Source organism: Manis javanica, chromosome X, assembly GCF_040802235.1.
Source record: "Manis javanica isolate MJ-LG chromosome X, MJ_LKY, whole genome shotgun sequence".
NCBI classification, from domain to species: domain Eukaryota; kingdom Metazoa; phylum Chordata; class Mammalia; order Pholidota; family Manidae; genus Manis; species Manis javanica.
In genome coordinates, this window is record NC_133174.1 from 45,654,598 (window position 1) to 45,669,708 (window position 15,111).

Below are 15,111 nucleotides of genomic sequence, written 5' to 3' on the forward strand. Positions count from 1 at the left end.
GGCTGAAGAGAGCATTGAGGGGTCGGTCTGTGTGTGTGTGTGTGTGTGGTGTTGTAAGGGATAGCAAGAGATGGGAAGACATCATTTGATTCAGCTTGGAGAAGAATCCATTGCCAAACTGGAGCATTTGGAACCTTTTCTCATAGGCAATAGAAAAGTCATAGAAGGCTTTTGAGCAGATGAGTAACACATTAAGAGGGGAGGGTACTGAATATTACACATGCCCAGACAAGTTTTGTATTGGTTGGTGATGGTTTTTCCTGCCTGCTGCCTCCCAGAGTCATTTCCCAGAAGCCTCAGGCCCTGGTGTGACTGCTCCAGTTCCCTCTACTGGGGGGCTGGCTTTGCCAACAAATGCACAGCTAGAGCAGGAAAGAACCCTGAAAACCACATGTCACCACTGCCAGTATCCACTCAACAAGAAATCATTATGATAATGAGAGCCATGAAATATTCTCCTCAGATGCAAAAGTGTCATCTATCTGTTCAAACTGGTTTTTCCTATTGTATTCTCACAGCCTTCTCCCGGATCTTCCCCTATTCCTCTTAGCTGCCAGACATGAGATGGGAAAATCAAAATTTCTTGGAAAAATCATTGATCTTTCCCTCAAAGACTTAACAATCCAGAGCATCAGAGCTGAAGTGACCTTACAGACTAACCCATTTTTCAGAATAGGACACTGAGGACCAGAGGAAAATAATTTGCATATAATTGCTGTGTGACCACTAGCCTACAATTCCCTATCTGGGCTGTTTCCTGAGGTCTGGTATTCCAAAAAGTCTGAAGATTGCAGACTTTAAAGAGCAGAATGGTAGGAAAGTGACCATCTGTGAGGAACACAGAAGGAAAAACAAGGGGAAAAAGAAGACTCTCATTTCTGTGGGGATCCTTAAAGAGACCTTGGTGCTTAAAACTGAGACAGCACTTGGCTCATTAATTAATTATCCTTCCAGCCCCCTTTGCCCTAGTGGGGGAAGGGGCAAGATGTATCCACAGAACCTGTCAGTATTGAACCATCTCACAGAAAGCAATTCTAATAAATTAGTCTGGAGTTTCATTTTAGGAAAAATTATCTCTCTGAAGATGATTTGTAAGCTTGATCCTGTCAGAACATAAAACTACATAACCCAGTATGTTTCCAATTTTGTCCTATCTGCCAATAAAACTTCGAGCCAAATTCAGAGTCCAATTATAACCCAGTTCATTTTAGGTACCTGGCAACATCTATTCGTGCTTCTTTACACTGTCTCTGTTTTCTTCCACATTTTTATCGCTAATTGTTTTTCTTTCATGTTGTAACTGATGAATTGACTAATATTCTCTTAAGTAGCTGAGACATAAATCTTACATAAACTAAACCTTATTTGCAGATGTTAAGGGGATTTGAACAAAAGAAGAACACTTGAAGGAACAGATGATATTTGGCTTAGAACAGAGCAGGTTTATGAAGACATGATTACTGGCTTCAAATACCCAATAGGATGTCAGGGGGTCTATGTAGTGGAATTATTCTGCTTAGCTGTGAATGGCACAGCTGGAAGAAATGGGTGAAAATTACAGGGAGACAGATTCCCAGAGGAAGAAACCTCACAGGCGAAACCTTGTGAAGATGGTGAGTTCACCATCATTGAAAGTCTTCAAATAATAGCTTACTGGCATCGTTAGGAGGGTCTGTTGCTTAGAGAATGTAAACAGTGGATGGAGGGGTTGGATAAGATTATTTTAAAGGCCCTTTGTGGCCCTGATATATGAAAAACACAACTGTAGATGTAGAAAAGAAGCGTGGTGGGAGGGGGACAGGTGGGAAGGGGATTGGGGAAGAAATAAGGTTCATCGAATGTTGGAACATTCTAGACAAAAGTAGTGAATCCTAACTGCTCTTGAGAGCCTTGTAAAAGGAAGACTGTTCCATAAACAGATCCCAAACCTGCATTTCCCCAGTCTTATGCCATATGACTCTATAAGGCAGGAGAAATGGTAGAATCAGCTCTGTTGCTCCTGCTGCCATCTAGCTGGCAGTTATTCAAGGAAGAGCAGGTCATGACTGTTAGAGCCAGAAGTGGTCTTAGAGATCCTGTAATCCCAACCCCTCATTTTAGAACTGGCAGGAAAGAGGCCCGAAGAGTAGAAAGGGCCTGCCTACCTGTCGGCCACTTCACCTGACCATGTGCTGCTGAAGGACAGAGACAATTTTGTTTCCTTTTCAATCCCCCAACAGAGCCTGGGGCCGGATCCTTGCACATGATAGGTGCACAGTAAGCAGTGGGAAAATTGACTTGAAGTGAATTGCCCAGAAGGGCTGGAAGTGGAAGCTGGGTCTTTTGAACACCAGCCTATGATGTTTTCCATGACAAAATGTCATCCAATTCAATTCAACAGCCATTTTTTTTTGGAATCTCTGTGTGACAGGCCTGGAGTTATAGCAAGAGATGAGTAAGAGGCAGGCTGTGGCCTCAAGGAGCAACCGATACCTCCCTGGGAGCTGGCTCTTCCCCTACAGGCCCTGCACACCTGCTGTTCTTTTGGTATGGAAAGTTCTTCTTGCTGCCTTTGCCTACTTACTGCTTATTCATCCTTCAGATCTCAGTTCAAATGTCAGTTCATCAGTGGCACATTCTCTCATTCCCAGAGGAGGCAGATCCCTCTGATATATCCTCTCAGGGAATCCTTCTTTCTGGAACTTACCAAGTATGTAATTATATATTGATTTGCGCAGTTCTCTGCTTCCCTCCTGCCTCCCCACTAGCCTGTTAGCTCTACAAGGGCAAGATCCTCCATCTGTTTTGCTCCCCACCACACCACAAGTCTGCCAAAAAGCCTGGGATGTGGTAGGTAAGCAATAAGCAATCCATGTTGGTCGAATGCATGAATCAACAATCTAATGGGATATATAGAGAGATAAATTATAACTACAGTTTAATATGATAAGGGGTATAAGGTAATACAGAAATCAATTCTTTAGGAAGGAGGACCCCAGCTCCTTCATCGGTACAGCGGCCTTGTAGAATGTATTATACACAGTCAATCAAAGCTGGGGCAAACAGCATACAGCCTTCTGCAAGTGCCTGTTCTGCTCACATAAACCAAAGCTACCTCTAGAGATCAGCACCTCTCTATTTTCCCAGTCTCCTTTGAAGCAGGGTAGCTCTACCACAATGAGACAGACTGGGCACCTGAATGCTGATTGGGGTTCAGGCACAACTGGCAAAGTCAGAGCACATGAGGCTAGCCAGGCTAAAAGGAAGCTCTTGGGATTTGAGATCCTCACATCTCTCTGTTGATCAGTGTTCTTCTCTACAGGAGAAAGGCCCAGAGGATTGGTTGGTCCTGGAATGAAGGGACAGTTCTGCACATTTTGGGTGGGGTAAGACCTATTCCCAGGCATAAGAGAGTGTTACCCTCTAGTGGTGATGGTGATAATGATAACGATAATGTTACTAACAAGTAATGGATGTGGTCCTTGCTAGGGTAACCAGCCATCCTGGTTTGCTCGGGATTGTTTCAGCACTGAGTTTCTGCCTCCCAGGGAGTCTCTGAGTCCCAGGCAAACTGGGACCATTGGTCATCCCACCCCTTGGTACTGTTAAATTCACTCTGTGTACACATGATCTCATTAGATGGCTCATAACCCACAAGGCCAGGAATTAGGATTCAGGCTCCACAGATCTGTACAGCTTTAGAAATCCAGCCTGTTTTATAGATGAGGAAAGAAAGCCTGAGAGAAGGGAATTAACTTCCTTGTTCAACAGCATATCACATATTAATGGCAGAACTGGGATCAGCATCTAGGTGTCCAGACCCACAGCCCTATGTTTTTTACCCCTGCCTCGTATGCCCTTTCCTACTTTGTCTGTTTGTCTAGGTCCCATGTCCTTCAGGACACCTTCCCTAAACTACCCTCCCTGAATCCATCCAGACAGCTTCCCCCTCTGAAATCCTACAACACTCATCTGACACTTAACATGTGCTATAGGTACTGGGTTTCTTTTTTTATCCTTTAAATGTATAAACTAGAAAAAAAAGGAAAGCTCCTCCGAACACCCTGCCGCCCCTGATGTACTGGGCAGGAGAGTCTCAGGTGTGCCCATAGCTTGTCCAGAGCCCGGAGAGAAGAGCACTCAACACTGCAGAGCAAAGGAAGGAGAAGAGAAAGTCTTCTGTAGTCACCAGGTGGGATGGATTTGAGAGCCAAGAGCTGAGCAAAGGAGGGAAAGCATTCCTGCAGCCTCGAGAGGGAAGGAGACAGAGCCTTCCCTCCCCCAGTGATACCATCAGAAAATGGTTCCTAGTTTTCTTGCAATGCTCTTTGGTGCTCCGCTGGCCCCTGACAAGGACCCTCAAGCCAGTGCTTGTCTCTCCCCTCCACGGAGACAAATCTGCAAACTCCCACATCTCTGTGGAAACAGCAGAGAGCAGGAGAGAAGAAAAAAGGAGAAAAATCCACCCACATGCCAACAAACTGGAAAAAATATAACCCAGGCCTCGTTTCACTCAGCTGTTGGCTTTCTGCTCCCTCTCACTGTGGCAGCTGCTCCTGCCTCCTGGACCGGGACCGGCTCTGTGCAGCCTCTCTTCCCATCCTGAGCTGGCTTTTGTCAATAACCCACCCTCTTTCCCAGCTGTGAGAGGGAGGGTCCTGGAGCTCAGGAGTAGGAAAGCTGGAAGGAAAGATTCATAGAGCCACCAAATGTTTGTGGCCAACTACAAACTCAGTTCCCATTACAGTCCCCAAGACCATGCAGGGCACCCTCCTCTCCATCTCAGGGCAAGAAGTCAAGCTCTTCCCCTCCAGACAACTTCTCCATCAGATGCTGTGCCCTACCCGTTCCCTCTGCTGCCTCTCTCTACCATTTCATTATAAGCTCTGTTTCCAGTCTAACTCCCTCTACTCCAAGTTTGTACCCTATCCTTTTCTCACCTTATGCCCCAGTTCTGGGCTTCATATACTTTTTTAAAAAAACAAAATGGAGTGGAGGGCTCTGGAAACCATCACTTTTAGGAAATGTTGAGAAATATAGATATGTTTTTTAGCCTGTAGAGGAGAGGATATGGACTCATAGAATTGTAGAAAGATGAAACCACAAGGAGTTTTTGGATAACTTGTCCAACCTGTCATTTTCCAGATAAGGTGAAAGACTCAGAGCGGGAAGAAGACCTGGGCTGTCACACAAAAGATAGGACAGCTGCAGTCTGTGGGCCTCCAGGAGACAGAAGGAGGACCAATGGGTGAAACATGAGGAAGTAGGTTTAAATGACAGTTTTGTTTCCTCCTTCCGAATAATTACTCCTGTCATATTATTTCTTTGTCTTACTGTGCAGGATCTCCAGTTCAATGCTAAACAAAAGGGCCAATAAAGGGCATCCCTGTGTTGTTACTCATCTTGAAGGGAAAAGTCTCCATGGTTCACCGTTATGTATGTTTGCTGTAAGATTTCGTAGGATGCTTTTTACAGCGTTAAGGAGTTTCCCTCTTATTCCTAGTATGCTGAGTCTTCCTCAGCATCTTTTGTAGTGGTCATAAAGTTTTTTCCCTTCCAATCTGTTAATATGGTCAAGAATGAAGTATTTAGCTCAAGAGAAAGATGAAATTTCTAATATACAAAACCATCCAAAGAGACATTGGCTGCCACATGGATCAAAGTAGTCAGCTCCAAGTCTCCAGAAATGTTCAAGCAGAAATGCAGCCATTCAATAAATATTTAGGTGCTAGGCCCTGTTCTAGGTGCTGATAACTCAGTAGTGAAGTGGCTCCCTGCCGTCCTGGAGCTCACATTTTAGAGAAAGTATGACAGACACAAACAACCAACAAATACAGGAATAAGATCATTTTAAAAACTCTAAAGTTCTTTGAAAACAAATGAAGAAAAAAAAAACATACAAACGTAGTATGACTGGGTGGGGATGGGGAACAAGATTAAATAGAGTACTCAGGGAAGGTCTTGCCAAAGAGAGATGACAGTTGAGACAAGGTTGAATGACAGGAAAGCAGTCATTGCAGGAAGATTCCGAGGCATGATATTGCAGACAGGGTGAAACACAAGGGCAAAGGTCCCAGGGTGGGAATGAGTTTGGTATATTCAAGGGACTTCAGGGAAAAGTCTTACTGGAGAGAGAAAGAGGGAAGACTGGTACTAGATGATGCCTGGAGCAAGACTGTATATTCTAGGTACAATTAAAAACCAATGGAAGTGTTTAGTTGAGAGTGTTATATGATTTATGATCACTCTGTCTGATGTGTGGAGAATGGATTGTAGTGGGGGCAAAACTGGAAACAGGTAGACAAGTTAGGAGGCTATTTATGAGACTAGTTAGGAGGTCCAGGCAAGAGACCATGATAGCTTGGGCTAAGATAATAATGATGGAGAAAGATAAGTGGACAGATTTGGGATGTATTTTACCTAAACAGCACTATCAATCAACTTGATCTCATTGGCACTAACTACTCCATCCAGTAACAGTCAAATGCAGTGTTTTTCTCAAGCTTGCAGTGAACACTCACCAAGATAGACCATATTCTGGGCCATAGAACATATCTTAACATATTTAAAAGAGTAGAAGCCATACAGCGTATGCTCTCAGCACACAATGAATTAAACCAGAAATCAGTAAAATTACCTGAAAACCTCCAGTTGTTTAGAAATTAGACAACACAGTTCTAAATAACACATGGGTCAAAGAAGAAGTCTCAAGAGAAATCTTTAAGTATTTTGAGTTAAATGAAAATAAAAATACAATTTATCAAAATCCCAAACAATCTACTAAAAAAAAAGCTTCTGGAACTAATGAGAGTATGTTTGAGGTTGCAGAATACAAGACCAATACACAAAATTCAGTTATTTTCCTATATACCAGCAATGAACAATAGAATTTAAAATTTTAAGAGAACAGTACTAATTACACTAACTGAAAAATGATTAAATACTTAGGTACAAATATAACAAAATATGTACAGGATATGAATGTGGAAAATTACAAAACTTGAATGAAAGAAATCAAAGATTTAAATAAATAGATATATTCTATGTTCATAGGTAGGAAGACTCAATAATATTAAGGTGTCAGTTCTTCCCAACTTGATCCATAGATTCAACATAATTTCAGTCAAAATCCCAACAAACTATTTTGTAGATATAGACAAAGTGATTCTACAGTTTATATGAAAAAGCAAAAGAGCTAGAGCAACCAAAGCAATACTGAGGAAGAGCAAACTTACAGGTTTCACACTACCTGATTTCAAGATAGCTACAGTACACAAAACAGTGAAACTAAAGATAAAATAGACACATAGCTCAGTAGAACAAAATGGAATATATTTTAAGGCAAGGCCCAAAATCTTGTTGATGGATGTATGGGGTAGGGAAAAGAATTAAGAAGGACCATCTGTATGAGATGGGAGGAAGATTGGGTCAAATACCTTCTTAAATTTCTTCCAAACTTTAAGTTTAAATTTTTAAAATTGTAAAGTCTGTGGTATCTTGTCCTGCTCCACATATTTTTCCTAACTCCCCATGGCTATACTTGGGGCTGGGGTCTCCCTACTTACTGACCCAACACCTCCAAGCTCAGACCCCATTCCTTTTTCCTCTTCTGTGCAGGGAGTATTGGGGGCTCTGCAAGTGAGAGCCAAAGAGCAGGGTGAATGCTGCCTCTAGTCTTGGTTTTAAGAAGTTTCAAACTCTGTGTAATATAGAGCCCAATAACCTATAATTAGTGTGTTAATGAAACATGACGGAGAAGCTGGGGAAGGGAAAGAGGAAGGGAAGTAGAATGGGGAAAATTGAAAAGGAGAAGATGAAGAAGGAGATATGGGGGAGGAGAGGAAAGGGGAAGAATACTTGATCTGTTGGCAGAAAGAGGGGAGGGGAGCAGGCCACCATGGCACACGGGAGCCCCCTGGGGAAGAGTGCTTCCAGCCCTGATAGCCCCGCCCATGTCTTCAGCAAGATGCCCTCCTTATCTGCAGCCTTAAGAGAGCAGAGATAATGTTAGATGGATAATAGTTCTCTATAGTGACTACGTCTGGTCAGAGTGGAGGGGTGGGTAAAGAGGAAAGAATGGAGTTAGAGCAATCTGTTTAACTTTTTGTTGAGTCACAGATCTGTCTGAGAATGTGATGAAAGCTATGGCCTGCACACTCTCCCCAGCAAATGTCAATGCACAAAATCACACCAAATTTTTCATACAATTCAACATGTTCATGGATTCTCTGAAACTCTCCAAGGTCCATGAACTCTTGTGCAGAAACTCTGAATAAGACAATATTTAGGAAGTAAAAAATCAACATGATTAGTGAATGGGTTGCATGTAGTAGTTAACAGACTAGTCAAAGAGGATTTACGGCTGACAGGCTGGACATATTATGAAATGATTCACTGAGACAGAAAACACCAAGAACAGGTTTCATGGGGAAAATACTGAGTTTTAAGTGTCTGTGAGATACCCAAGGGGAGATACTTGGGAAGCAGCAGGATTATGGATCTGGAATTCAGGAAAGAGATGTAAGCAGCAGTTCTAGAGTTCGGAGCCATCAGCATTGTAGATGGTTATTAAAGGCTATGAATGAGATCACTCACTGCGACTGTACAGAGTGAAAAGAGAAAAGGGTATTCTACGTAACCTTATTGGACCAACATTTAAGGAAAGGGCAGAGGAAGAGGGGCCCATAAAAGGGACTGAGAAGCAGTGTCTAAAGAGTAAAGAGTAGAACCAGGAGGGTATGGTGTCACAGAAACCAAGGGCAAATCATCTTCCAAATGGAGGGAGTGGTCAACATGCCAAATATTACACACAAAAAAGTCTAAAAATGATCCACTAGTTTGTTATAAGGCCATTGGTAGTCTTGCAGAGAACATGGAATGGTAGGGGCGGATGGCAAATGGCAATGGATTAGGAAAAAAGGAATATAAGGCAAATGCAACAGGTTAAGAGGTGACTAAAGGAAAAAAGATAACAAAGAAAAAAGTGAACAAGTGAGAAAATATGGACAGGAATGCAAACGATGTTCTCAAGCTGTTTGCCCATGACAAAGAGTAGAGAAATAGGGCAGAAGCTAGACAGTGATAAGGCACTAAGGTGGTGGTGTACAGATTAATGACTTGACTATATATATATATATAGTATATTTATTTATATTTATGTGTATATATATTTAGCATATATACACTGAACACAAATTTAGTTAACATCCATCACCTCATATAGTTACAAAAAAAAGAAAACTTTTTCCTTGTCATGAGGAATTTTAGGATCTAATGATGTTACTGTTTTACATTTCTATAGCTTTGCAATATAGTTTGACAGGAAGTATGATGCTTCTAGCTTTGTTCTTGCTTAAGATTGCTTTGGCTCTTCAGGGTCTTTTGTGGTTCCAACAAACTTACGATTTTTTTTTCTATTTCTGTGAATAAATGCCATTGGAATTTTGATAGGGATTTCGTTGAATCTGTAGATTGCTTTGGGTAGTATGGACATTTTAATAATATGAATTCTTCCAATCCACGAGCATGGATATCTCCATTTATTTGTGTCTTCTTCAGTTTCATCAATGTCTTATCATTTTCAGTGTACTGATCTCTCAATACCTTTGTTAAATTTATTCCTAGATATTTTATTCTTCTTGAACCAATTATAAATGGGACTGATTTTTTAATTTCTCTTCTGATAGTTCATTGTTAGTGTATAGGAACACAACTGAATTTTGTATATTTTCTATCCTGCAACTTTACTGAAATTGATTAGTTTTAATAGTTGTGTGTGTGTGTGTGTGTCTGTGTGTTTGTGTGTGTAGTCTTTAGGGTTTTCTATATATAATAACATGCCATCTGCAAATAGAAACACATTTACTTCTTCGTTTCCAATATAGATGACTTTTAATTCTTTTTCTTGCTTAACTGCTCTGGCAAGGACTTCCAGTACTATGTTGAATAAAAGTGGCAAGCGTGGGTATCCTTGTCTTGTTACTAATCTTAGAGGAAGAGCTTGCCTTCTTAGAACTGCCTTTGCTGCATCCCATAAGTTCTTGTATGTTGTGTTTCCATTTTCATTGTCTCAAGATATTTATATATTTCTCTTTTGGTCTAGTCTTTAATCCATTGGCTGTTTAGTAGCATGTTGTTTAATCTCCACATATTTGTAAATTTTCCAGTTTTTTTCATGTAATAGATTTCTAATTTAATATCATTGTGGTTGGAAAGGATGCTGGATATGACTTCGATCTTAAATTTATTAAGATTTGTTTTGTGGCCTAACATGATTTGTCCTGGAAAATATTCCATGTGCACTTGAGAAGAATGTGTATACTGCTGCTACTGGATGGAATGTTCCATGTTATTGTTCTTTTTTTAAAAAAGAAGCTTTATAGAGGTGTAATTATATAGCATAAAATTCTCCTGCTTTAAGTATATACAATTGAATTAATTTTAGCATATTTACAGAATTATACAACTATCACCACAATCCCCCTTTAGAACATTTCCATCTCTCCAAAAAGATTCCTCATACCCATTTGTAGTCACTCCCCATCCACACCCCCGGCCCCAGGCCACTGCTAATCTACTTTCTGTCCCTAAAAAATGCAATTTTTGGAAAAAATTTTATAAATGGACTCATGTGGGATTTTTTTTATGTCTGGCTTCTTTCACTGAACAAAATGCTTTTGAGGTTCATACATGGTGTAGCGTGTATAGTACTATATTGCTTTTTATTGCCAAGTAGGATGGATATATCACATTTTGATTATACATTCATCAGTTGGTGGGCATTTGGGTTTTTCCACCCTTTGTTTCTATGAATAATGCTACAATGAACACCTGAGTACAAATTTTTATGTAGACATATATTTTCATTTATCTTAGGTAAATGCCTAGGAATGGAATTGCTGCGTCACATGGTAAATTTGTGTACAACTTTGATTTTTTTAATTGAGGTAAAATTCACAGAACATAAAAGTAACCATTTTAAAGTGTACAATTCAGTGGCATTTAGTATATAATAATGCTGTGCAACCATCACTTTTATCTAGTTATGAAACATTTTCATCACCCCAGAAGGAAATCCTGTACCCATTAACCAGTCATTCCCCATTGCCCCCTTGCACCCAATCCCTGGAAGCAAACAATCTGCTTTCTTCTGTATGAATTCATATTCTTTGTACATTTCAAGTGGAATCATACAATATGTGGCCTATTGTGTCTAGCTTCTTTCACTCAGCATAATGGACTTCAAGGTCCATACATGTTGCAGCATGTATCAGTATTTCATTCCTTTTTATGGCTGAATAATATTCCAATGCAGGGATATACCACCATTGTGTTTAGCCATTCATCAGTTGAGGGGCATTTGGGTCATTTCTACCTTTTGCTATTGTGAATAGTACTGTTATGAACATTCATATACAAATAACTTTTAATACTTATTTTCAGTTCTATATATCCCTAAGAGTGAAATTGCTGGGTCATATGGCAATTCTGTTTTTCTTTTCAGGAAAATGCCAAACTGATTTCTACAGTGGCTACACCATTTTACATTCCCATCAGCGTTGTAAAAAGGTTCCAGTTTTTCCATATCCTTGCCAACACTTATTTCCCTGTTTTTAACTATAGTTATCTTAAGTGGGTATGCAGTGGTATCTCATTGTGGTTTTGATTTGCCTTTGCCTGATGTTTAATGATTTTTTCATCTGCTTCATGGTTATATATTTATCTTCTTTGGAGAAATTTTTATTAAAGTCCTTTGCCCATTTTTTCAATTAGGTTCTTTTTTTGTTGAGCTGTACAAATTCTTTATACATTCTAGAAGTCTTTTATCAGATATATGACTTGCAAATATTTTCTCCAATTCTGTAGGTTATCTTTTCACTTTCTTAATGGTGTCCCTATGCACAGAAGTTTTCTTTTTTTTAAATAAAGTCCAGTGCATTTTCTTTCTTTCATTGCTTATGTTTTTAGGGTCATATATAAAAATCCATTACCAAATAAAAGGTCATGAAGATTTACTCCTATGTTTTCTTCCAGGAGTTTCATTGTTTTAGCTCTTTCATTTAGGTCTTTGATCCATTTTGGGTAACTTTTTTTATATGGTGTGAAGTATAGGGTTCTACTTATTCTTTTGCATGTTGGCTATCCAGTTATACCAGCACCATTGTTGAAGAGGCTATCCTTTCCCCAATGAATGGTTTGCCACCCTTGTTGAAAATCAGTTGACCATAGATGCTTGGGTTTATTTTGGATCCAAGTTCTATTCCTTATGCCAGTACTACTGTTTTGATTACTACAGCTTTGTAGTTAAGTTTTGAAATTCGGAAGTGTGAGTCCTCCAACTTTGTTTTCCTCTTTCAAGATTGTTATGGCTATGTGGGATCCTTTACATTTCATATGAATATTAGGTTCAAATTTTCCTTTTTTTCAAAAAAGATCATTGGGATTTTTATAGGGATTGTATTCAATCTGTAGATGTCTCCGGGCAGTACTGTCATTTTAACACAGTTCAGTCTTCCAGTTCATGAACATGGGATGTATTTCCATTTATTTAGGTCTTTAATTTCCTCCTTAAATGGCTAATGTTTTTCAGTGTACAAGACTTGCATCTCCTTGGTTAAGGAGAATTCCTAAGTATTTTATTCTTTCTGATGCTATTGTAAATAGGACGTTTTTTCTTTAAGCTGCAAGAGAGTTGAACATGTTTTTTTGTTGTTCTTGTTGGTTCTGTTTTGCTTTACTTTATTTTATTATTTTTTCATTAAGGTATCATTGATATACACTTTTATGAAGGTTTCACATGAAAAACCTTGTGGTTAGACTTGAACAGGTTTAAAGGCTGAGTCAGTAGACTGAAGAGACTAAAGAGAAGAAACTGATAGATTAAGATTCCTGAGGAAGTGGTGGGAAATAGGACACAGAGCAACAAAAAAAGGGTTAATCTGCATTGAAAAGGACACCTCTTCCACAGTGACAGGATAAAAAGAAAAAGGATTGGTCGGTTGGGATGATTATGAGTTTGCAGGTAGTTTGTGACAAAGAGTTGAGAACATTGCTGTCTGGGGTCTTCTATTTTAAGTGCAGTAGGAAGTGAAATGAAGTGGGAAAGGGAGGGGAAATGTAGGAGGGCTTACGAAGTGGGGATTTGGCAAAGCTGCCACAGAGACTTGAAGAATAGATCAGGGAAACAGGATTTCCAGGGTCTGCTAGAAGTTGGGGACCATGGCCTTTTAGTGGTTCCTGTCTGAGCAGTTGTATGAGCCTAGGATTGACATAAAGAAAGTGGACAGTTGTATTCTTACAAGGGTGGGTCTGTGACGGAAGGACAATGAGGCATACGACTGAGGATGTTATTGGCTAGAGAGGCAAACTGGGCAGCTTTCCACATTTCAGGAGAGAGAGGCAAGTTTCAGTTAAGTCAGGAAGTGAAAGTGGTCAGTTAAACATCTCAAGACTGGAATAATATTGACATTTTAGCTGCTCAGCATTCAAATATTCTTCCTTTTTGGGAGGAGTCCCAAAATAGGATTGGAGGCAGGTGTCTACTATGCACTGAAACCAGGGAGGGAAGCACATACTTCTTTTCCCTATGCCCTGTTAGCTAGTAAAGGGGCATGTGATCTCAGCATGGCAAATCACATGAACCTACCTGGAGAGCTAAATGTTGAGTAAAAAAGGTTATGCAGGGTCAATTTGCGATTTTTCAACCAGCTACTGCAGAGTCAAAAGTTTGATAGTATGGCCATAACACATTTTGTTTATTCATTTGTCTGTTGAGGGGTATTTGGGGTTGTTCCTAGGTTTGTTTGGGTTTTTTTTGGTATCATTAATCTACAATTACATGAAGAACATTAGGTTTACTAGGCTCTGCCCTTCACCAAGTCCCCCCTCCACCACATACCCCTTCACAGTCACTGTCCATCAGCAGAGTAAGATGCTGTAAAATCACTACTTGTCTTCTCTGTGTTGCACAGCCCTCCCTATGCCCCCCCCACTATACATGCTAATCGCAATGCCCCCATTCTTTTTCCCCGCCCTTATCCCTCCCTTCCCACCCATCCTCCCCAGTCCCTCTCCCTTTGGTAATGGTTAGTCCATTCTTGGGTTCTGTGATTCTGCTGCTGTTTTGTTCCTTCAGTTTTCCTTCGTTCTTATACTCCACATATGAGTGAAATCATATGATACCTGTCTTTCTCTGCCTGGCTTATTTCACTGAGCACAATACCCTCTAGCTCCATCCATGTTGTTGCAAATGGTAGGATCTGTTTTTTTCTTATGGCTGAGTAATATTCTATTGTATATATGTACCACATCTTCTTTATCCATTCATCTACTGATGGACATTTAGGTTGCTTCCATTTCTTGGCTATTGTATATAGTGCAGCAATAAACATAGGGGTGCATCTGTCTTTTTGAAACTGGGCTGCTGCATTCTTAGGGTAAATTCCTAGAAGTGGAATTCCTGGGTCAAATGGTATTTCTGTTTTGAGCTTTTTGAGGAACCTCCATACTGCTTTCCACAATGGTTGAACTAATTTACATTCCCACCAGCAGTGTAGGAGGGTGCCCTTTTCTCAACAACCTCACCAACATTTGTTGTTGTTTGTCTTTTGGATGGTGGCAATCCTTAGTGGTGTGAGGTGATATCTCATTGTGGTTTTAATTTGCATTTCTCTGATGACTAGTGATGTGGAGCATCTTTTCATGTGTCTGTTGGCCATCTGAATTTTTTCTTTGGAGAACTGTCTGTTCAGTTCCTATGCCCATTTCTTAATTGGATTATTTGCTTTTTGTTTGTGGAGGTGTGTGAGCTCTTTATATATTTTGGATGTCAACCCTTTATCGGACCTGTCATTTATGAATATATTCTCCCACACTGTAGGATACCTTTTTGTTCTATTGACAGTGTCCTTTGCTGTACAGAAGCTTTTCAGCTTGATATAGTCCCACTTGTTCATTTTTGCCTTTGTTTCCCTTGCCCGGGGAGATATGTTCATGAAGAAGTCGCTCATGTTTATGTCCAAGAGATTTTTGCCTATGTTTTTTTCTAAGAGTTTTATGGTTTCATGGCTGACATTCAGGTCTTTGATCCATTTTGAATTTACTTTTGTGTATGGGGTTAGACAAAGATCCAGT